Raw genomic sequence first — 24,543 nt, 5'->3', positions numbered from 1 at the left:
ATAATTTTAAGACTTCCAATAATCAATTACTGAATAGATCAGTTAATTTAACAAGGGCTAAAAGACCCTTTTTATATTTATTGCACTAATACAGTATCTTCTGGCAGTTCTTGTTTTATGCATAAAACTGAGTCAGAAAAAGCAGTCCAACAACTTCTCTGAACCTCCCAAGTGGAACAGAGAAGGGAAGCAATTATTTAGATGCTAAAATATTTTGGGGGAGAGAATGGTCATTGACCACACTGTTACTGAAGAATGTCTCATATCTACATGGTTATATACATATTTATCTCCAGAACAGTGTGTGAAGCAGGACCATTCGACTATCCCATGTACTGGAACTTAATGAAAGTTGAGTGAATGAATCATGTGCTGGTCTCTGCATTTTTCATGACAAAGGCTCATCCACAGCCAGGAGTTAATGAAATCTCCAGTTTCTGTACAACAGAACCATCACTGTTTGCTTCTGTTTCTTCAGGACAAATTACCTACTTGGTACCATTCCCAGGAGAGTTAAATTAATTTATATTGTCCTTCATCTCTGTCCCTGTGCTTTGCTTCACATTTCATTGAGACTTCAGTAGCATAAGTGCTTTTCTTTCGAGACAGGGCTCTACAGCTTGCAGGAACTGCAGTATCCCAAGACTGCTAAAACTCTCCTTGGCCACTTATTTTGGTCAAGGTTTAGTCTCTTACTAGTATCTTGTAAAAGATAACTCTTCACCCCAGCTAGTCATCTGGATTTTCTACCATCGTCTGTGGACTCAAATCTCTCCAGAAGGTGCTTCATCCTCTGATGTTCCCATTATTCAGTGTGTCCCAGTCTCATCTATATTTACCTCACAGTTAAAATTCTTGTTTTTCATGGGGGAAAAGGGAATTTTTCTTTTGAGAAGTAAGCCTTTGTGTGTCACACACACATTTACTTCCCAGCCTACACAAGCCTGTCTTGGAATACCCGGTTCCCACTTTGAACTCTTCCCATTTACAAGCTGTAGTCTGTGTTCTCTAAACATCCTTCTGGATTTTCTACAAGTAAACTATTTCTGCATATCAGACTATCAGTCCCTCTGTCCATCTGCCTCATTCATCCTCTTCCCAGCTTATTTTTTTTTAGCGTTCTTTTTGCTGTTCTATCCCTGTGCTTTTCTCAGGGAAAAAAAACCAAGCCAAACCGCCTGCAGGTTAAATTGCCTGGAATACTTGGGTGAACAACAGGTCTGAGGACATGGAAAACATTTTTTGCTTAAAAATATCGAACAAATGTCTGTGGGAAAGTTCTGGTGGTGTGACCATCTGTGTATTGACATATGTTTGCTGTGGAAGGCTGACTCCAGCATTCAGTGCTTCAGTGAGAATCTCAAGTGCCCAGTGTGGAGGGCTCAGCCCTCTGTGCCTTGTACAGGTCTGAGTCACACAGCATGACCTAAACATCTGCACAGGTGGGACAGAAACTCCAGAGCACATGGGGTGAGTTCTGCTTGGAGCAGTCAGTGATTCCTCTTAAAAAAATAAAAAAAACTCCTTCAACCAGGTAAAAAACTCACCCATGGAGGGAGTTCTGCTTGGAGCAGTCAGTGATTCCTTTTAAAAAATAAGAGAAAAACTTCAACCAGGTAAAAAATACCTAAGTCCAGTGATTATCCTATAATACCAGTAATAAAAACTCTGCAATCCGAATTGAAGAGTGAAAAGTCTCATTTTGTCCATGAAAGAAGATTGCAGCTTCCTTCAGAACATTACACAGCACTGAAATTTGGAGTCAACACTTTCTTTTCATTGAGCAACAACTTTAAATCAACTTGGCATGTAATGCAACAGAATTTATGGGTTTGAGAGGGGCAGAAAAATTAAGGTTTTGCTTTAATGTGTCTGGGGAGAGTCATGGACTGTGTAGCTGCATCTCTGAAAGACTGCACATCACCATTAAAACAAAAGGAGTTACTTAATTTTTCTTCATCTAATTACTGTTTTATGTTGCACTGTGGCATGAAACTTTCCAAGTCATTGTGCCAGAATTAACATCTTTCTCACAGCCAGTTTTGCCTTAATGGATATAACAAAACAAAGCGGGCTTTGTGAAGGCCGAGGTTACCCTTAAAACACTGGGTTTTGATGCAAGAAGCATCAAGAATGGTGTCTTACACTGTAATGTGTGTCTTTGCATGTCTGAGATGGAATTACAATAGGGGAAACTGCCCAGTGAAACCATACATTAATGGGTCAGGTATATTAAGCAATTTAATCCAACCCTGGGGTGCCCAGCACAGGAAGGACATGATCCTGTTGGGGCAAATCTAGAGGAGTCCACCAAGTAGATAGAGAAGTGGAGAACTTCTGCTATGAGGAAAGGCTGAGAGAATTGAGTCCTTCCAACACAAACTGTTCTATAATTCTATGAGTCACTGAATTTCCTCTGCTTATTTGAAAGATATTTGCTCTGAACTCAAAAGAAAATATCACTAAAAGAGAAAAAAAAGATGTTTTGATCTGTGGTTTGTTGAGTTTCTTAAACTCCCAACATGTATTTTCTAATTTTCTGTGTTGAAATAATCATAGAGATATTCCTAATTGTATGTTTCAGTTTTAATAAATAAAAGCATTTTTTCGTCATGGCTTTTTGCAAACACCACCATTTACCAAAGCATTTTATTAAAAATATTGTGTTTTTAAAAATAGGTGTTAAAATTAATGGGAAGGAGGTTCAAAGGCAGGGGATGGGTGAGTTGAAGTTCTTTTTTGAAAAGTCAAAGAAAAAAATTTCACATTCCAGCTAGAAGTTTCCCAGAGAGTATGGCATTTTTCAGGATTGTTCCAATGGCTTTAATTATATGGTTGCCTTACTAAGTTCTAGGATGTCTGACTGGGCTCATGTGTCTATTTTCAGTCTTAAATTTCTTCACTGGGGTTCCTCCTTGGGAATTCTGTTTAGAGTGTAGGAGGCAAATCACGCAGGAACCACGAATGCCCTGTGTAAAGGAAGCCCTGTGACATTTAAAATGCCTCTCATGGCATTGAGTCATGGTGTCTCCCCCAAGTAAGGAGAAAGGGCATTGCTCTTCCTTATTTTTTTTCATCTTGAAGTTTGGAGTCATTCATTTTGGAATAATAAAGAAAAGGAAGCTCTGGATGTTGCTGGGGTATTTGTTTGGGTGTCACTTCATTGTGATCCATGGGATCAGATCAGGGATATTTTGGTGTCTGGAAGTGTAGGGTCATTTCAAAAAGGCTTGAAATTTTAGCCACATATTTCAGCATACAACAACCTCTGGAAATTCCCAGTAAGGCATGTAATGAGAAAAAGGGATCATCCAAACACTACTGCCTTAATATATTAAATTTCATTATGTTAATTTTGTTAAATTAATTCCTTTGTAGATGTTCTCATATCCCTGTCCTGGTCAAAGGGATTTATTGACTGAGCAAAGAAGCATGGAGAATCTAATGGCAAGAATATATTTTTGAAAACTTGCTGATATGTTTTCTCAGAGGGAATTATGGGGAGATACACTTGTTTGGGAAGGGGGATGGGGGACATAAACTCTAAATTTTCATAGCTGATACTTCTGAAAAAATGTTATGTCCGGTCTGTTCTTTGGGCATCATATTTTTTCCCTGACATCACAAATTTATTTTTTTTAAATTTGCATCACAAAAGAAAAAGAACAAGTGTTTTCTGCTGGTCTAGGCAATTTACTGTGCCAGAAGCTAATGAGACATGAATAAGGCCAAAAATGCACACCCTTTCACTTCTTTAAACTTTCCACCTTATAGCTGCTTCTGATTTTTCTTCAGCTATCAGCACAAGTTTGCTGTGCTGTCAAAGCCTGTGTAGGATCACATGGCTAATCACCAGCAATAGTCCCTTATTTCTCTCCTGTCTTTATTCTGGTCAAAATGGATGGCTCTGAATCTGAAAAATAAACTGCTCTTTCCATAATAGCAATGAAGACTTTTCTTGTTTCCCTTCCCATCTTGTGATGACATATTAAGGGAACAAACAAAATCCAAACCCACAAAACTCCTCAGGACTAGCATCTACTTTTTGGATGTTATATATTTATTCATTTGTTCCGTTGGTTTCTTGCAGTATATTTCCTCAGTCACCAACCAGACCAAGGATTTCTCCCAACATTTCAGGATTTTCTCCATGAAAAAATGTATTTGAACAGTCAATTTCCCTGCTCTGACACACTGCAGGAGAGTTCAATGATTAGGGAGGGGCAGGAAAATGTGGTCAGATATGACAGGGAAAAAGCAGGAATCCTTTTGGGGCAGCTCATGTTTATATAATTTGTGGAATTTGGATTGATGAGCTGGTCCAAAACCAAAACAAATTCCACCGAGAGTAGCTAAATTTACATGCTTGTGGAAAATATTCTAAATGCATTTTGGTGAGAAAAATAATCTATATAAATGGGAGAATTAAAAAGGAAAATGTACTTGTCTTTTAGGTTAGCAACACTACTCATTTTTTCCTACTAGAAATTTCTAGAAAGTCTAAATTTAGCATTTCAAGTATGAATGCATGAAACAACCTCACATATTTGGCTACACATACTCATGCAAAACCCCAACAAGTCCATGGATGTGCATCCATTCATTTAATTTATTTATTGTTACTTAGCCTTACATTTGGAAAAGAATCATAAATTCACTAAGGTTGGAAAGACTTCTAAGAGTATCAAGTCCAACCTTCATATAAAGTACATAAAACTATAAAAGAATTTTAGGACCAAAATAGTGAAAATCAATCTTCTCCTCACCCTGGGATATGGGGAGGTGTTTTCTGTACTGAGAGCAGTTTTTCTATCAACAGGATGCAGTATTTCCATAAAAATAAATTAAAAACAAGTTCCTGTAGTGATGGGATAAACTCAGACCAGAACAGTTCCTTATTCTCCTGGTATTCATAGCTGTATTTCACAGAACTTATGACAATGGTAAATGATATGAATTAAAATGGATAAAATAAATACTGGAGAGGCCTCTCAAAATCATGGCCTAATAATACTGATTAGTTGTATTAAATTGTATTGGAGTCAATTAAACACAGATTTCTGGCTGTGCTGTACTGAACTGGTAGCTGTAGAACACTTCCACTGTCTTTTTTGTCTTCAAAAGAACTTACCAAACGCTGTCCACATCCAAGATTTTATGACAGGAGTATTGTCTTCTATTTCACGTGTGGAAAGAGGAAGGACAACTGAAAGCTTTTTACGATCTCACCCACATTATTAGGATCAGGCTTGAGTTTTCACTTTCCCCAGTGAGATGGTTGAACTGGTAGGACTGTCAGCTCATTCCTGTGTATTCCTCATTCCATATTTGCCTTTCAATATTCCCTGGAATCACTGGAAATTACATGGGGAAGACCAAACTTGTTCTAAATGTCAGGTCACCATCTTTGCTTTATATTGAAAGTGGAAACGAATCAACCACCTACTCCTCACTCAGAGCAAGCCTGGGCAAGTGGAACCACAGGATCGTGGAATCATGTAGGTTGGAAAAGGCCTCTAATGGCATCAGGTTCAACTGTTTAACTTGCACTGCCAAGGCCACCACTAAACCATGTCCCCAAGTGCCACATCCACTTTTAAATGCCTCCAGGGATGGTGATTCCACATCTTCCCTGTGCACTCTGCTCCAATGCTTAAAAACCCTTTTCATGAAGAGTTTATTTGTAATAATCAGCTTAACCTTCCCCTGGCACAACTTGGGGGCATTTATTTTGTCCAACACCCACTTGGCTACAGTCTCCTGTCAGGGAGCTGTGCAGAGTCAGAATATCCCCCCTGAGCCTCCTTTTCTCCAGGCTGAGCCCCTTTCCCAGCTCCCTCAGCTGCTCCTCATCAGACCTGTGCTCCAGACCCTTTTCCAGCTCCGTTCCCTTCCCTGGACACGCTCCAGCCCCTCAATGTCCTTCCTGAACGGAGGGGCCCAGAACCGAACCCAGGATTTGAGGTATGGCCTCAGCAGTGCCCAGCACATGGGGACAATCCCAACGATGTCCTACAGCCACTGCAGAAGTGCTGTCAGCTCCCTGAGCTTGTGTTCACGCTGCACATCGCTGTGCTTTAGGGAGCCGCTGGAGTTTTCGCTGTAACAGCATTGCCACCTAGTGCTCCTGCCGTACAGTTCAGCCAGGGCCCGGGAAACGATGTGTTTTAGCAACCAAAACAAGTACAAAACAAGTTGGTCTAAAAGGGTTCTTATATTTTAAAGGAGTGGACATGCTGCAAGAAATACAGTGGGGTTTGGGGGTGATCCAGCTTGGTTGAAGTGTGTGTAAAGTGCTCCCAGGAGATGAGAAACTGATGCAACAACTGCACACTACTGAAAAAAACCTGGAGTTCATTACATTGAAATCTGTCTGCTCTAAAGCTATGAATAAAATCCAAACTGGTCATCTAGACTCCTTCTGTAAATAGAACAAAATACATTCAACCTACATGAGAATTTATTTATAACATGCATTTATTGATGAGCATGTGTCTATCAATATTTATGATAATAAACACAATAAATATCCTCTCTGTGTTTTCATTCTGTCTGCTCATTGTCCAGGGAGCCACAGGGACTCTGAACGGATGCCTGACTTACAGGTGGGTATTTTGGGTGAGGTGAGTGTAATTCTACACTCAAAGTGTAGATTACATCAAAGCTGGGAAAATAATCAGAATCTTTATAACTGTGTATTTTAGACAGGCTAACACCTCTTCTGTACAACAAAATTTTAGTGAGAGTGCAGGAACACTCCACTTCTGAAATAAATCAAAGCTTGCTTATTTTTGTAGTGATGTGTGAGGTGTAGTTTCACACTGCCTTTTGAGGAATTTGGGGTTTTGAACATTTTAAATTGGATCCCAGTAACTATGCTACTATAAAGAGAGAAAAGATACCTTCAGGGGAGAGAGGATTTTATTCCCAAAAGAAAACAACATAAGAACATCTATTCTAGAGAGTCTTGGGGACAAGGTTAAAAGTTTTGCTCACTGTAACTGTGTTGATTTGAGTTTTTGCAAAGTGAAATCACTGCCTTTTCTGCATATTTCCAGGTCCACTGCAGGAGGGAGATTCCTGGTAGGAAAGACGTGGAGACGAGATTGAAATGGACTGGCTGTAGATCATGCTCTTCAATTGTTCCTACACAGAAAGATTTTAAAAGTCACTTAAATCACTTGTACATTTTCATACAAGATATAATTTTGGGCACTGTTACATTGTTTTCATAGACTCATAGAATTTTTTAGGGTAGAAAAAATCTGTAAGGTCACCAAGTCCAACTGTTAATCTAACATTGACAAACACTGCTAAGGCCACCACTAAAATGTGTCCCCAAGTGCCACATCTGCACATTTTTTAAGTCCCCCTAGAGGTGGTAACTCCACCATTGCCATGGGCAGCCTGTCCCAATGCTTGACACCATTTTAGTGAAAGTCCCAGATGGGCTTTAATCAAAGACAAGGTGCTTTAGCTAAAGTAATGTTGGTCTACAAAGGCTCTGAGAGCATTTAGGTATCTGATGTTAAAAAATAGGACATCACATCCTATTGTCTCATTGGTACTAAGCTGGGGACGACATTTTGGGGAATACCTCTACCACAAAATTTAAGTAAAATGTAATCTTCTTCCCCTCGTGTATGTTTTCTCACTGACCAATTATATTAATTGCAACATCAGCATGAATATATTAAATAAATCTCTTGGACTGGTTACCCTTATTGTTACCAGTTATCCTAATAAAAATACACAGAGAACTGTGTTTCTTGCTTCTCTGAGGCAAGATGTCTCTGTACAATGATAGAAAACACAGGTCATTTGAGTTCTGCTCTGAAATCTCCTGTAAATATTGTTCCATCAAAACATCTAGGCAACTCGGATTTGGATGAATCCAAATGCAGCTCTATCTGTCAACATGAGATCTCAGGATTACTCTATTGGCAGTGCCCAAATTACATGGGGACAGTTCAGATAGGAGCTGCCTGGCTCAATAATCCATGGAGACAAAAGTCCTGATATTTGGGATGCTTTACAGCGACATGCTCAGTATCCTACAGCTGTATCTGCAAACTTAAAGAGTTTAGCAAATCAGCAAATTTTCCTTCTGGGCCTCCTTGTTCTTGAACCAGAGAAGTATTCCTCTGTGCTTCAGCTGTCATCACATGCTTGACAGATTTTGGAATGGGATGTAACAAGGTGTCCAAAACCATCGGAGACAGATTTTGGTCCTGCACAGAAATACACAGTAAGCAGCAACTTGGGGTTTTTAGAAAGCATCATGTGCCTTGGAAAACTGGCAAGGGGAGCTTCCAGCTCCATACATGACTTTGTAGATACTTATAGAAGGAGTTTCTGCTCCTTTTAATGCTTTTACAATGTGTTTTCCCTTCTTTTAAAAGTAAGAGATATAATTGCACAGAGACTAACTCCTGGCAAAATGTGATTTCTCTGAAATACCTCTGGTGTTCTAAAATTTGTTGTTATAAGTATGATGCTTATCTGATATTGGTTCTCTCTGTCACATGGTGGTGATCTTTGTCATTATACCATTACCTCCATTTGTGTAAATAACAGATGAACAAAGCTTTGTTTTTCAGATGAGCATGGGAAAAACCTATGTATAAAGCAAAACTGGAGCATTCCTGTACCTTGCATTCACAGTATACAGAGTAGTCCCTATTTCAACCAATCTTTGACTTCTAGATTTGAATATTAAGGAAATGTAGAGAATGTATCAGGTTGGGGTTCAGCACTGCTAAATGAAGGAATTTATTTCTGAGACATGGCAGGGAGTTGGAACTACACAATCTTTAGGGTCTCTTCCAATCCTAACTGTTCTATGATTCTCTAAATGATGGAAACATAACCAGATCGATCCCACTTGGAGCAGGTATTGCTGTAAATGAGTTCCTGCAAAGTAAGGTAAGGATGAGCTCATCCAATTTATTTCCCAGTGTCGTTCTGAGACTCAAGACCATATTCAAACCATTTTCTGACCTCAGTGTTATGACTAAAAATTCCTTCATGTCAGTATTCCTTCACGTCAGTCCATGAACTTCAGTCACATCAGTCCTGGAAGCACAAGGCTGTTCAGAAGGAAAAGGTCAAGCACTATGACAGTGACCATTAACAAGCATGTCCTCATTTCATAGAATAGAATGAAAAACTGAATTAAGCTGTTACAGTTCAAGCCAAAAGTGGAAGTGCTAGAATATTGGCATATGGTAGGTCTTGCTAAACTAAGAAAGACGTGAAAATCTTAATCAATGCAGTTCAAAATGTTGCCTTTTTATAGGAGATTCTCTGAGAATATGTTTTATATAGACACAAGATTTGCAGAAATGCCCTGACCATTAGAAAAAGGCTGAAGAAAATTCCAAGCTGTCAGTCCCTTCACTCAAAATAGTTTCTTTATCATGGTCACCCAAACAGATCTCAGGACTGTCAGCAGTGAGGTCTCATGTACAGAGGTGTGGTCTGTAGGGTGCAAGAGATTTGGATTATCCATATTTGGAGTGCCATTGGAATCAGTTTACCACATAAAATGAGGTGTATTTCTCCACAGGAAAGAGCAGAAACCAAACCTCTTGGAATGAATTTTAAATTTATATTTTACTGAAGCTGGTAAACAGTAGGGTTCCTCCAAGATCCCTAATTCCCAAATTAAGAAGCACAACAGACTGTCATTATGCAAACCTGCTTAAATTCAAGTCCAAATGAGTGTGACTAAATTAAATAAAGCAAATCTTAGCTTTGACTGCAAATAACATATTTACAAATGTAATGTTGAAAAAGAAAAGCAAAATAAAAGTAATCTTGGATCAATAAGAACAAAACAAAGTTGATTTTTTTTCCTTCTTGTTTTTATATTTTGTGGGGAAAAGAATCTTGTTTGGGAGTTTAGGACTGGAAGACAAAATATTGCATATTATAAGGCCAAGTGAAATATGCTGATATTTAAGAACAAAAAATCACTGTACTGGATCAGACCAATATCCTGTCTCCAGTAGGAGCCAACAAATTAATGTCTATGTACAATATTTCTTCAGCATTTTCTCGCAGACTGCAATAACTCACAGCTCAGGGGTTTCATAAGAATCCTGCTTTTTACATAACACCATGAACTTCTTGCCTACAAAGCTGGATGGGCAACACTTGAATTTATCAGAAGATTTAGCCCTTGCAATATCTGATATCAGTGTCCAGAAAGAGGGAATTCCATGGATTGGCTGCCTGTTCTATGATGACAGACTTTCTCTTAGCTTGTTTTAAATCTCTGGTCTTCTCTTTCACTGGACACACCTCACTGTTGCACCAAGACCATGATCAGTGTATTACTTCTCCCATGTATCCATTCTTGTTGAATTAAAAGAAAAACATTCCCAAACATACATAGTTTGCTGAATAAGTGTGACTCATTTCTTGTTGGAAATTGAAAAAAAGAAAAACGCTTGTGTCAAAACCACTCTTCTCTCCAGCTGCTGGAAGATAACATAAGACTGGGCACCCCTATAGCCACTACTGCTCCTGTGTGTAGAGGGGAACATTTTTGAACATAAATACTCACTGTGAGCTGAAAACTGCTTTGGCATCACAGAAAATAGAGAGCAGAATTCTGGTCATGGCAGCTGTTGCTGGATGGGCAAAAAAAGAAGTTGTTTTTTTTTTAAAAAACCTGTCCCCGACATCATTTTATGGTCAATGATGCCAAAGTATGGAAAAAACTTCCTCTGTGAATGAAGTCTTCCTGCATATTTCCTGTGGCTTTGCCCAAGGTCTCTGATTTCCTTTCAAATGGCAGTTTTTATTGTGGTTGCAATTGGTGTTGTATTTCCTATCTGGACCTAACTGATCTAATTTCTGTATCATTGGTGTTCTTCCCAGCTCAGAAGTGGTAGATGATGACATGCAAAACGATGGAAAATACTTAAGAAATTTTTATCTCCCAGCCATTAAAAACGTGTGTGCCAGGTCACACCCATGCACACACACCCCTGAGTTCTGTTACATGCACACACACCCCTGAGAGTCCTAAATAAGATCTCTAAATTGCAGAACCATAGAATCACAGAATGGTTTGTGTTTGGAGAAACATTAAAGCTCATCCAGTTCCACCTCTGCCATGGGCAGGGACACCTTCCATGATCCCAGGCTGCTCCAAGCCCTGTCCAACCTGGCCTTGGACACTTCCAGGGATCCAGGGGCAGCCACAGCTGTTCTGGGCACCCTGTGCCAGGCCTCAACATCCTCACAAGGAAGAACTTCTTCCTAATATCTAATCTAAATCTTTCCTCTTTTGGTTTAAAACCATTCTCCCTTGTCCTTGTCTTTTTTGAGCATGCATTTTGACACCAATCTGCATTCAGATGTCAATGATTAGATTGAGATAAGAAGATGAGAACTTCCCATGAGCATTACTGTTGATCCTTGTTCATTTTGAAGAGCAAGGAATACTCAGAAAGGAATTAGCTTCTTGGTTTGCAGATCTCTGCTGGATGGATATAAACTTAAATTAGAAAGTGTTAATTAACTTCTGCTGAACATTGTGGATAAGCTGAGCCATTCATTCTGGACTTGCAGATTTTAGGAAGGCAAACCAACCTTTTTTTGGTCTGATTTCTAGCAGGTATTCCTCCTGCTTCCCAGGACCTCTGAGGCTCCTGGCCACTCTGTGGACCTGGGCTTTGGGGTGCTACCTCACAGGTAAGAGCAGGGCAGTGGAGGAGGTGCAGAAGAGCAAACTCCAACCTGGCCATGGATCACCCCTGTGTTCAGAACATCCTAAAGGCTCAGCCCCAGTGTTGACTAAAACCATCAGCAAGGAACTTTGTCATGTGAATTTACACAAAGCATATTTCTTGGGTCAGGCACGAAATCAAAATTCCTTTAAGGAAGACGAGACTTTAAACACTTGCTGTTGGGGAAAAAAAAAAAGTCTCCAAAGGCTTTATCTCACGCATGATACAGTCACAAACATCTGCTTCCGTTTCAGTTTTTCCTTCTGTTAAAAACTAAAGAGAGTGTTTCCAGATCCCTGGAGCAGCTGTCCCTTTTAAGCCACATACACAACAATATGACACACACTGTTGGCCTGTGGATGGGAAAATGCTGTATTTATCAAAACAGACATTTTCTATCTCTTATTTTTGGACAATTGTGAGGTAAAGAAGTGGAATTCTATTACCAGATTTTTTTCGTACAGTATTTTGAATTCTGAATTAGAAACTGGCAAGTGTGTCTGGTCTATTTAAGGAGACTCATCGATAGAAAATGTGAGATGCAAATTCAACTAAAGCCTACAGTTTAATCCTCATTAAGGGACTCATTGGTGTCCACTTTATCAGAATAATGAGATAGAAAACAAGAGTCCTGAGGGAGGCCTTAATTGGGAGTTTTGGCAGGTCTGTTAAAATGAGTGTATGATGACTGATTCAGAAGGTTTGCTGTCACTGCATTTTCCTGCTAATATGCTTTTGCAACTATACCTTATATTCCTATGCCTTAAAACGCATTTGGGGTCTAGTTCAAGTACCTCTCTTCGTTCTGTTATTTTTCAAATCCTTCCTCCAAATTCCTGCAGACCTTCAGTCCCCCTGCCCAGTCAGAGATTAGGACACAGGCTTTACTAGCAGGGCTCCTTACAATTGGTCGTGTGTTGATGGCCAATGTGGGAGGCAGTTTGAATCTTACAAAGCTGATTGAAGAAAATCTAAGGCAAAAGCAGAGGAAAAAAGTTCCTGCTTAGGACTCACACATTCTGTTCAAGCAGGGGCAAATAATTTATTCTCTTTATGCCTCTGATCACTGCCTAGAAACAGGAACAGAATATTATTATTTGCTTGTGTTGCTTTTCTTATTATTGTTTCCTCTTTTAACCTTCCTCAGACAAAACCTTCTTTTTATTGTGTGTGCACAGACCTCAAACTCTCCAGTGCTGATTGTGGCTATCAGCTCCTCCTGCAGCAAACCCTCACCACAGCACATTCCTGTTGGACTGAGCACATCTCCCTTCTCTGCTTTCTCCACAGCTCAAGCACTACCTGGCATCAGACTTGGCTGCTACTGTGGCCAATTAAATGTTATTTCACGGACAGGTGAATTTCCAGAAGCTGAATGATTGCAGAGCTCTGATCCCAGAAGCAGGGAAGGGTTTTCAACACATCAGACAATCAGTGGGTCAGGAATGCCCCAGGCCTTCTGCTGCTGGAGTCTGGGGCAGGTACTGGAGAAATGCCTGCCTGTACCAGCCTTGTTCTGGCTTTCTCATGACTCTTTTACTACCCAGCAGCAGACTTTCCAACTATATTTCCAGACTTTTGATCTGACTATAAGAGTAATAAATTAAAGTTAACCTTTTATGATTTTACTAGCAATTACATTTAATAACAATTACTCTACTATAATTCTATGGCTATAAAACTAGTCAGGGACTTCTCCCTGATGCAACACAGAGCTCACATCCACACAGATCAGCTTTCTCACCCTTCACAACCAACAACTGCGCTTGAATTTTCTACCAGCCATGATTCCTGAACACAAACCCCAAGATGTTCTGTGGTTGCTGCTGTTTGGAATGGGCCAAAAACAAGTCCAGGAATCATTCCAGCAATGAACAGTGCTATTTTACCACAAGGCAGTGCTTGGGGCTGGGGCTGGGACTGGCTCTGCCTTAGGAGCACAGCTGCACTTGAAAACTTTCCTCATGAAACTTCTTTGAAATCCATGATTGCAGCTGTCCTTCTTGCTGTAATCAAAGTGCTCCAGCAGTTGCTCATTGTTTTTCTTTTACAACATAAAATTCGTAAGAAAACTGAGAAAACTCAAGCAACTTGTTGAAAATCTAGAAGATAAAATGGCTACTTAAGCATTTTTACTGTCACTAGACTAAAAATTATTGGTTTGTTTCTTCTCTATAGATACATATAGTACTTAGTACTTACTGTTGTGTATTGTTCTTGAAGTAAACAATAAAAAGTGAGCAAAAAGTGAAGAAAGTTCACACAATATTTAATCTTTACTTTTAAAATGTGTAGGATTGTATCGAAGTTCTACTCTAGATTTTTGGACTACTGTCATATTTACAGTACCAATCATCTTCAGAGAATTGGTTTCTGGAGAGGACAGAGGAACATGATTGTCATAATTTGACTACCATTGTCCTAGGGGATAGAGTGCCCTGACTTGGAGGAGGGTCTGTTGAAATATTTGCAATAAGAATGTAGAGAAAAATGAGTTATTTCATTGCAGGTGCTTGGTATGGAACAGTCAAAGGGACCCAACCCAATACAGACACTTCCTTTATGGCAGAATTTTTAGCCTTAATAAAAACAGAGAGAGATTTTCAAAACTCAAAAACATTTTGCCTGGAGAGACTCCTGCTGCTCTTTACACATCTGTGGGTTGCTCAGGACCCAAAGGGGCATCTGGAAGAGAGGAAAGTGATCCCACTGGGATCAGGTGACCAAGAGTTTGTGCCGCCACGAGCAAAGATTGGACCTTCTACATCCACTTACTGTCAAGGCTTCTCCATGTAGAAACATTTCCACCCATTAACTCTGCTATTCATAATGGAAATATTAAAAAAAAAAAAAAAGAAAAAAAAGGTGAAAGTCCAGCAGTGAATTTTTCCGGGGGAGGTTTATTGGATAGTAGGAAAAAATTATTCACAAAAATAGTGGTCAAGCATTGGAAGAGATTGCCCAAGGGAGGGGTGGAATCACCATTCCCAGGGGGATTTGAAAGATGGGTAGATGGAGAGTTGGAGAAATGGTTTAGTGGTGGGCTTGGCTGGGGGAACCATTGGACCCAATGATTTTAGAAGTCTTTTCCAACCTTAATGATTCCATGATTCCCAGTTCACGGCAATAATTACTCCATGGTTAAAAAAAAAAACAAACCAAAAAACAAAAACCCAACAAAACAACCAACCTGGACATATTGTTTTAGTCAGGATTTTATTTTGGTTGGCTAAAATACTTCAGCAGAAATAATTCCTTTGTAAGATAACATAACTTCTCTCTCTCTCTGGATAGGAGATGGGAGGGGTGGGTCCCAGTCCTGGCCTGGAACAGGAAATATTGTGTTATCAATCCCAATTTGTAAAGCAGTGCTTTGGATGAGGATGTTGCATAAGGCCTCTGGAAAGGCATCCTAAATGGTTCTTTCTTGAAATGAAAAATTTTCAGACAACAAGGATGTCCCACTTTTCTGGCAAGGCTCCAGTTTGATAATTACAATTTCACCTTTATGCATTCCCTGTGCAATTTTAATTGCAAAAGCCTACATGTGTGTCCCTCTTGAATTCATGGGGTATTTCTCAGTCGTGATTCACATTTGCCACACCAGCTCCCAAAATAAAGTGAATTTTTCTGGCAGAGCAGAAGGATGTGTACTTAGGTTCTTCAGCTCTGAAATTCCATATACTGGAAAATGCTGTGTTTGCATGTGGCAGCTTCAGGAAAAGATCTTCGGATGATCTGAGATCACAGGAAGGCTTTATGTCTTCTAAGACATTTATATCAGCTTAATCATATCAAATGGAGGTGTAGCTTTTATAGAAATACCCTGTTGCTATGATGGGTAATATGTCTCTATTAAATTCCATAAAAATAATTTATAATCCCATATGTTATTTTTCTTATTATTTATAGCGCTGAAGGATTTTTTTTTTTTTTCCTAACGTCAACTTGCCTTATATTTAGTTCCAGGCAGTGTCATGAACTTTTCTCTATGAGGTAGAAGATTCTTATGGTTCCTGATACGGTTCTGTGCATGTGAAACAGAAATTCAGGGCTGTTACTGTTTATCCTTGGAGATGCTTTAAAAGAGGTGGAACTCCTTAAGTTTTCCAGCACAAGGGTTTCAGTGCTGGCAGTAGCTTTCCACATGATTTTCAGTTTTCCAACATCCTTTTTTAATGTCTAGAGGTCCAAACTCAATAAAGTATTGATCTCTCCAGTGATGTGTTTGGAGACAAATTCACTGCTATTCATTACTGACCCTATGTTACAAACGTAAGAACATTATTAATTCTCACCCCTTCTAACTTTTTTTGCTTGCAGATGATGAACCAAATCTTCAAACAGAGCTTTCATGTTTAGAAGTATGAATTTTCTTCTAGTATTATTACTTTTTGGCATTATTTAATTATTGTTATTTAATTTAGTATCATTACTTACTATTTATTACATCTAATAAAACAGTGTTAATTAGAAACCAAACATTTTAAACACGTTGATGCTGAATAGGCAAGTTTGACTAAATATTTCAAGTCACTGTACTTGCAACAGCCAAGTTATTTTACCTCTCAACAATTCACAGAATTCTTTATGGTGTATCTTTTCTTCCCACTCAGGAACATGCTGTAATAGTGGTTCTGCTTGCTTACAGATTTGAGGATTTATTGGTTTATTTGGTACTTCTGGGCATGCAGCAGGTAGTTAGTCAACTGTAACAGCCCCTGAATCCCAGCTGTGCCTACTAAGCACATTGGCACCTGAGAACATTGGATCTGCTGCAGACATTTATCCCAAAAATCCTTTATCAGAAATCCCTATGCTACACTGCACCTCTGAAAAACTCTGTAGCAGAAGAGTTTTATTCAGACCAAAGTAGTTTTCCTCTGCCCTACAAGCCACCTCTTGACATCAGCAGTTTCTCTCCCTCTTTAAGCATCCCCATTTGAGGGACAATATCGATAAGGTTATGGAAAATCAAGTGTGGAATCACCCAGACATTTCAGATTTCCTGGAGGGTTTCCAGCAATGCTCTGCCTGTCTGCACCACATTTGACTCCATGGTACCTGCACACCAAGCTGAGTCAGAGGGACTGGAGTTGCTGATGTTTTTTATCTCTGAGAAAATACACTGCAGATGATTTCAGAATCGCCTCAGGGTCTTATTCGTGAGGTTTTAGCGCGCATTGGTTACATGGGGAAAACAGTATTAACTAGAAACCAAACAGAAAATAACTAAACTGGGTCATTCCACAGCCAGTTATTAGAAGGGCTTTCTAATCTCTCAAAGGCTTTCCTATTTCTGTCCAGACACTGGTTTTATAAAGTGTCCCTTTGGAGAGACAGCTTGCATCTTCATTTTCCACTCCTGTCTTTCACACTTGTGTGGAAACCTTTGCAGTCATTAATCACCAGTTTCCAGCAAAACAAGCAGAACCTCTAAACCTCTCTCACACCAGAGTGCCATTAAGAAAAACAATTTGCCATTTAACTCAGTATTGTTCACATGTGAAGTTTATCTCTCCTAATGAGACATTGTTCTCCATGGGTATTTTTTTCCCACTATTTCATTATTACAGCTCCCTTTAGGCAGGTTTCCCTTGAGTTTTAATTATGAAAACAACACCTGTTTTCAATGCCACTGTTGGAGTTTTCATCTGCTCCAGAGAAAGCATTTGCCTCTCTGTTATCTCCAATGTCTTCCACTCTCTGCATTGATTTCCCAGAAAATGCTTTATCGATTTTATCTTGACATTTCAGTGAATGCCTCATCTTCCTCATTCTTCCTGCTTCTGAATTTTAGAAAGAGCTACTTACCTTTGCTCTCTCTGGGCTCCCAATTAGGGAATACTTGTGATTTTCTTTTTGGGTTTTAAACCCCTCTGTGATCAGACCTTTTGCTGCTGTGCCCTGTGCTTTTTGAACCTGCTCTCTGGGCCACGAGGGAAATGGAAGGATTTTTTTTTTTCTTGGTCTTTAATCAAACCTTAAGACATATTGCAAAATTTCTAACATTTTCTCTGCTTTTAAACTTGACTTTACCAGTTGTTTTCATCCCTCACATTTATGTTGGTTTGGATTAAAGAGCCTGGTGTTGTGTCATGTTCAGTACATCCATCTAATTATTAAATTATGCTGGTGTTGGCTTCAAAATCTTGGGCAAATTTCTTCTCCTAAATTATTCTGGCTATATTTGAAGTGTTATGTTAATCTTCTATTATACTGGAAATAATAAATAGTGGTGAACAATAAAGCAGTTCTCACCTTCACTGTCTTCTGCTTTTAATTCATATGTAATCTTTCATCACTGCTGAGGAGCAAATAAAGCAAAAAGAAAAATTTTCAATAACAATAATAATAAAGCAGTTCCCTTCAAACAATTTAAATTGAAAGAAAAAAAAAAGTTAGTTTTAGAACACTGCTATGCTTATGAAATATTACTCTAAGAAGCTGGACAGACCTGAGTACTAAAAAAAAAAAAAAAAACACTATACAGAAATTTCTGTATTTTCCTTAAAGAAATGGCAGCCACTGTGTCAGAGCTAAGCCATATCCTGACTCACAGATCTGGATAAAGCAAAGAACTGGGTAAGGTTGATATCCCAGAGCACAGCCATGTGTATGGGGAGTTTGGGATCTGGTTTGTCCAGCACTAACCGAAAGAGCAAGTGACTACTTTAAACCAGAGGTTCAGCTTCCTCCTAGAGCTCAGAAAGATAAATAATTGAGGTATCAGACACTTTTTCTTAGAAAAGGATGGATCATCCCCAGATCCACGTTCTCAATCTGACATCAGAAGAATCAGACTGAAAGTTTAAGTGTTTTAGTCAGGGAAAGGTATTTTCCACCCTAAATTTTACTAACAAAAGTGGTTTCAGGTGTCATATTCATGTTCCAAATGAGATAACTCAGCCTGGCACAATAAAATCATCCGTGAAATGTTAATAGAACAGAAATTATCACCCCTCCTTCCATGCCTCATTTAATGATTGTGTTATTTCCCAGTTAATTCCCTGTCCCCTCACTCTCAGAAATCCAAATATAAATAAATTAATTAAACATTGTTTTATAAATTAATTAATTTTATAAATAAAACAAGAAGCTCAAGCAAACAATGTTAGCAATGCTTTCTTTGGCCATTTTTACGGTGTTTCCAGATGAAAAAGTTTGAAATTATGCCATGTCTGTTTATTTCTTTCTCCTCTAGTAGTGGTAAGTCAAGCCAATTTAATTTTCACCATGGATTTTTGGATCAGCATTACCTCAGTGATAGAAGTAAATTCCACAAGCATTTCTGACCCTGATTGAAAATAAGCAAGTGTGATTGAAATTTATCTGTTCTTAAATAGATAAATAAGTTAAATAGATAGATAAGCATTGGAAGAATGTTATAATAGAAAATTTACATTAACATCCCTCCTTCCATCTTCTCCACCTTCTCATATTCCTTCCAGATCATGTTTCTCTTGAAATACATGCAAATTTCCTGAGGACATATCTTTAATTTTGGGTTTATTTGCAAAAAACTTCCCTTTGAATGTATGCATGTGCATATTTGTGAATGTATATATCTACATATATCTATATATACACCATGATTTCTGGGACAAGCTAAAAAAAATTTTTGGTTTAATTAGATCTCCATGTCATTAAAATATTCTGCTCCTCAAAATGATAGTTTAATTTTTTTTCATTTTATTATTCTGAAGACCGAGAGGAATAAAGGTGAGCTTAAATAAGAGGAATTCTCATGAACAGCTACTATATAAAATTCACAGATCATATTTTAAAATAAGCAATGGAGAAAAATAAGTCTAATGGAGAAAAGCATACTTAAATGATCCGCAAAACACAGAATTAGCAGACTTTTCAGTTTGCTTGGAAATACTGTGTCATAAGTCTTCTTTGCCATTCCGATCGCAGATGGAAATTTCAGTTTAGAGGTGGTCAAGAACAGCATCTTTGTATCTTTCCTGCCACTTGAAAGAAATGTGGCAAATTCCCATCAAAGAATATGAATATAGATCTAAGCCTGCACTTGGATTTTTGTCACAGCTTCTGAGGTCTTAAATTCAGGTAAGCAGAAGTAGAATGAGATTTTCCTCACCTACACAGAGTTCCTGAGCAGACCATCACAATTCCTATGACAGTGTTTCAGAATTGTCCCAGATTTCCAAGTCCCATCACAAGTTAACATGTTTCCCCTTCAAGGTGGCAAAATTAATTAGGTACCCCAGCTTTTCTGCTTTGCATTGTTTTTAGCCTTCAGTGCTCCCAAGCAATGATATTTTTGGGTAAATATGCGGGGTTATCACTAAAAAAGAGGTGGTTTAGTATTACTACTAAAAAAAGTCCAAGACTAAGGGTTTTCAGGATAAAAAGAAACCTTAATTACAGCAGAAAATTTCAGATAGAGTGAAAAGGCAATGAGGAGTCGTAAGGGCCATCTATTGTGGTAAGAGTAATAGTGGATCATGTGGGAAAGGAGTTTGTGTAGCTGCATGATAAAAAAGGAGATGAAGGACCTCACAGTGGAGGCTTGTTTTATGGGGAGGTCTTCAAGTTTTGGAGTAATTCTTTAGATGCAATTTTTAGGAGTAATTTCTTTCCCCCCAGGGGGTTCACAAGATGTCCTGTAGCCCATGGTTCAGGCTCTTCCTAGAATCTGAAAAATGGGGATGTAGTAAAAAAAGAAATGAGACAGAAAGCAATACAGGGAGAAGATTTCTTAGTCTTCCAGAAGTTCTACAAGCTCTGAGCAATTCAGTATTCATTCACTTACTCTATTAATAGGAATATGAACCTGGTCTAGTGAAATATGTCTCTGGTCATGGCAGGGAGTTGGAATAAGACTTTTAAATTCCCTTCTAACCCAAACCATTCTGTGATTCTGTGATTCTATGAAGAGTCTATATTGTTGCAGAGAAAACCCCACAGATTCCTATTTAACAGGCTTTAGTATAATCTTCCCTTTAACATGTTGTTAATTTGATTTATATCTTTATCTTGTTTTTGATCTGAAAAAAAAATCCTATTAAGGACTGAACAAGGACATTCCAATGGGGTTGCTTTGTTTTTTGGTTTTTTTTTTTTTATTTTTTTTATTTTTTTAATTGCAGCAAGAAAAAGGAAGGAATAACATTTTCAGCTCCCCATGATCCCAACAATTCAGATGACTCACATGCACAAAGTCATATCCCTTGAAGCACTGGCTTGCAGGAAACTGTGCTAAAACAACCAAACATTCATCAAGAGATAATTGCCAGCACTGGATAAACATGCAGAAGCCAAAGAAAGCTGAGGGACGTTTTATGTTGGCAAAGGCCATTATTCATCCGGTGGCAGTTGTAGCTTTGGAACTGCAAATGCTGCTGTGCTTTGTTAACTTTGGTATTCACAACAAAAAAATAAATCCACAAACAGCACAGAAGTGTAACAAAAGCCCTGCTAATGTTTAAATTTTATAGTGAGATACAGCCACCAGGCACTAGCAGAGAAGAATATTTCTGATTGGCTACCAGCTGTTGGAGCTGCACAGATGAGCTGGAAAGCAGCAATTTACAAGCTATTTCATATTTAAAACTGTTAAGTCCTGTGCAAAACAATGTTTTCTTTCTGAGAAAAACAGCAGGAAAAAAATATCCCCAGAACAAAGGAAATATTCACTAGGACAAATTCTTCCACCACAACAACAAAATTCAGATTTCTCTTTATTTTTTAAAAATACTTTATTTCTATAAGTAAATTAGTGTCACTTCTTTATGTTAAAAATCAGACTTGTTCCTTAGAAACATTAATTACTGCCGTGTTATGAAGTGTCACAGTTTAACTTGCAACTCATTTTTTAATCATTCCTGCATCAACAGAGCTATTTTAATACAAAGTCTTCCAAAATTTCTGGATGCAGCTACGTAAATTGTGATTAACCGAGAAAGATTATGGTGCTTAAACTAGAATGGAAGTAATAAATGTTTATTTCAGGAAAATGTAAAAGATTTGTGCAAAACCATGGCATTCTATATATAGTCCTTCATTTAACAGCTCTACAAACCTGCAAAAGTTGGTTCTTGTTGAAAACTGCCAGGCTACATACAATGAAATCTGGAGTAATAACACCAGAGAGCTGTCAGTCAGCCATCCATCCATCTAATTGGCTTCTTACCATCTTTCCATCATGTTTTTTTTATAACTGGTCGCCTCTGGCTAAAATGCAAATCATGAGGAAGAGCCGTCTAGAAAAAGCTGCTGCTTTCTTAATTATCTGTCAGAGTATGGACCAGTGGACCCTGGGCCGTGGAGTGGAGTTATGCTAAGCAGAAAGGCATCATGGGAATTGCAGTGACAGCTCATTTTCCTCCTGTGTTTTTTCCGCGTTCGAATGACAATGCAGAAATACGGGTTTTTCCCACACTTTCTCTGAACACCTGGGCCAATGCTCAGGGGAACACAAAGCCAAAACTGTCACATTTCCAGACATGGTCTTATTGCTGTCACTGTGACAGGATTGTTGACAAATGCCAGCAGTCATCTCAGCATCTTGGGAAATGTCTGCCGTGGTTGTGTCAACAGCCTGACAGAAATTGTTAATGTTTAAACTTCTTCCACTGACAGAATCCTGTCTTGCTGACAGTATTTGTCATATGAAACTCAATCTTTGTCAAACTTGCTTAAAAATTAACACTTCCTCCATTTCTTTTGCAGCTAACTGCCTGTGTGCTTTTTTTTCCCCCCTTCCTTAAGTAATAAGATTTCAACAAGGTAATATTCCACAGTCCACAATGAGTCCAAGAGCACAAGCACATTATGAACTTATGGCCAGCTTGTCCTTTTGACCTCTGCTACAATGATAATTATGCTTTTATTCCTTGCCCATTTTTTTTGCCTTAGGAATCAAAGTTCTGAATTATTCAAGAGCCATAAAAATCCTATTTCTCAGTGTACAATGTGGAAAATCAATTAAACAGAGTTAGCTTAGCACTTATATAAAAATCCAGTTGCAAGTTTGTAGACATACATTAACTGAGTCCTTCTCCAACTTTGGTTTTGAAGGTCAGTCCAAATGGACAGAGAATCAGGAGCAGTTAAGTTGTACCTGAGCACCTTATTCCAGCTCTAAATCTGAAAGTTCATCAGCACAGAATCACAAAATGGCTTGGGTTGGAAGGGGCCTCAAAAACCATCCAGTTCCAGCTCCCTGCCATGGGCAAGGATGTTTCCCACTGGATCTGGTTTCTCAGAGCCCCATCCAACCTGGCCTAGGATGAATATAGGCTTGTACCAATGAAAAGACAAGACACATGCTTAAGGAAGAAAATTTGAAGGATAAATGTGCAGCCAGAAATTTGGAGACCTTCAGAAGGGTGCAAGGCATGGTCTTGGAGCTCCATTAGGAAGGATTTTGCCAATGCATCCATACTGATACCCAACCCATGTCCCCTGGTGGAATTATGCAATCCATAGGTATTAGGATCTTCTTAAATCTGTTAAAAAACCAAACCCTGTCTGTTCACATGGATTGGAGATTTAGTAAGAGTGATGTCCTGGTTACATTTTAAAGCTAGATATTTATACCTTCTCCCTGTGATTGCTTTCACAGAAAATATTTAGTGGGCACTTCACTAACCTTTGGGGAAGTGAACCTATTCCAGTAGTAATCCTTGCAGAGGCCTTATGTTGTGTCCCAAGTGTTTCATTAATATCAAATATTGTTCTTTGTTTACCTTCTCAACATGATTTCTGCATCTTGCCATTTTCTGGCCACTGTAAAACACAGAAGCAAGCGCTAGGCAGGCAAAGAGTGGCTCACAGGTAGCACTGATAAAAAAGCAATAAAATCAGAGACAATTAATGTGGGCCAGAGAGCTAAGGCTGCCTTTTTCATCACTGACTCTGCTTTTCAGTGTGATCTTCTCCAGTTTCATAGGCTGAAGTGTTAAAACTTGGGTGCCTGAAATTAGTTATGCAGCATCACTCATAACAAATTAAGTAAGTAAGAGCATCTGACTCTTCCATTATGGTCAGTAATGGCTAAAGGTTTTCAGCAACTCTGTGAGACAGGTATTTCCATAAGCACTGGGTTCTTAAATAACTTTTGGCATTTGGTCTAAAGGTTGAGTTTGGACTTCTTATTGTCACATCTTTCTTCGGCTTCTGGAGGGTTTCCTGTACAAGGTATGAGAACAGCTGAATACCTAAGGATGAGCCCTGGAAAAGTCAATAGCCTGAGTAAAGGACTGCCTACAAGACTGAGAAATGTGAGAGAAAAAAGAATCTGTTTTCACAGTTCTTAATCATATGAACATTTATACACATTGTGTCACCCAGAGCTCTTTCACCTTCCCAGTGGATTGAGTTCGACTGACAAGAGAGATTAGGCAATGCATTTTCTGTGAGATACTGGGATTTTAGGTGATAAACTTCCCAGTGCCATCATATAAGTAGTTCATATTCACTGAAAAAAAGGAGGTTTTCCTGGAGAACAATCAAGATATCAAGGAGAAGTGAACTCCTCTTCCATTAAGAAGCAGCTGTGAAAACATTCTTCATAGTCCATGCATGGATTTAACAATTCTTAGTTGAGCTTAAGAAATTATTTAAGAACAAGGCCTTATTTTGCCTGTATCTTCACTGTCATGCTTACCAGACTGAGGTAATTATATTCAGCTACTCTGATATGTCTAAGAAAACAAGAACTATAAGATTAAAGAAAGGTCTGGCATTATTGTTTCCTATTTTGAAGTAATTTGGATGTCTATAATCAAAGTTTTTCTCTCTTATACATCCTGGAGAGTGAAATCAGTCTAAA

Source organism: Pyrgilauda ruficollis, unplaced genomic scaffold (genome assembly GCF_017590135.1).
Source record: "Pyrgilauda ruficollis isolate IOZ18807 unplaced genomic scaffold, ASM1759013v1 scaffold54, whole genome shotgun sequence".
NCBI classification, from domain to species: domain Eukaryota; kingdom Metazoa; phylum Chordata; class Aves; order Passeriformes; family Passeridae; genus Pyrgilauda; species Pyrgilauda ruficollis.
The sequence above is the reverse complement of the archived record's forward strand: the minus strand, read 5'-3'. Positions refer to the sequence as shown.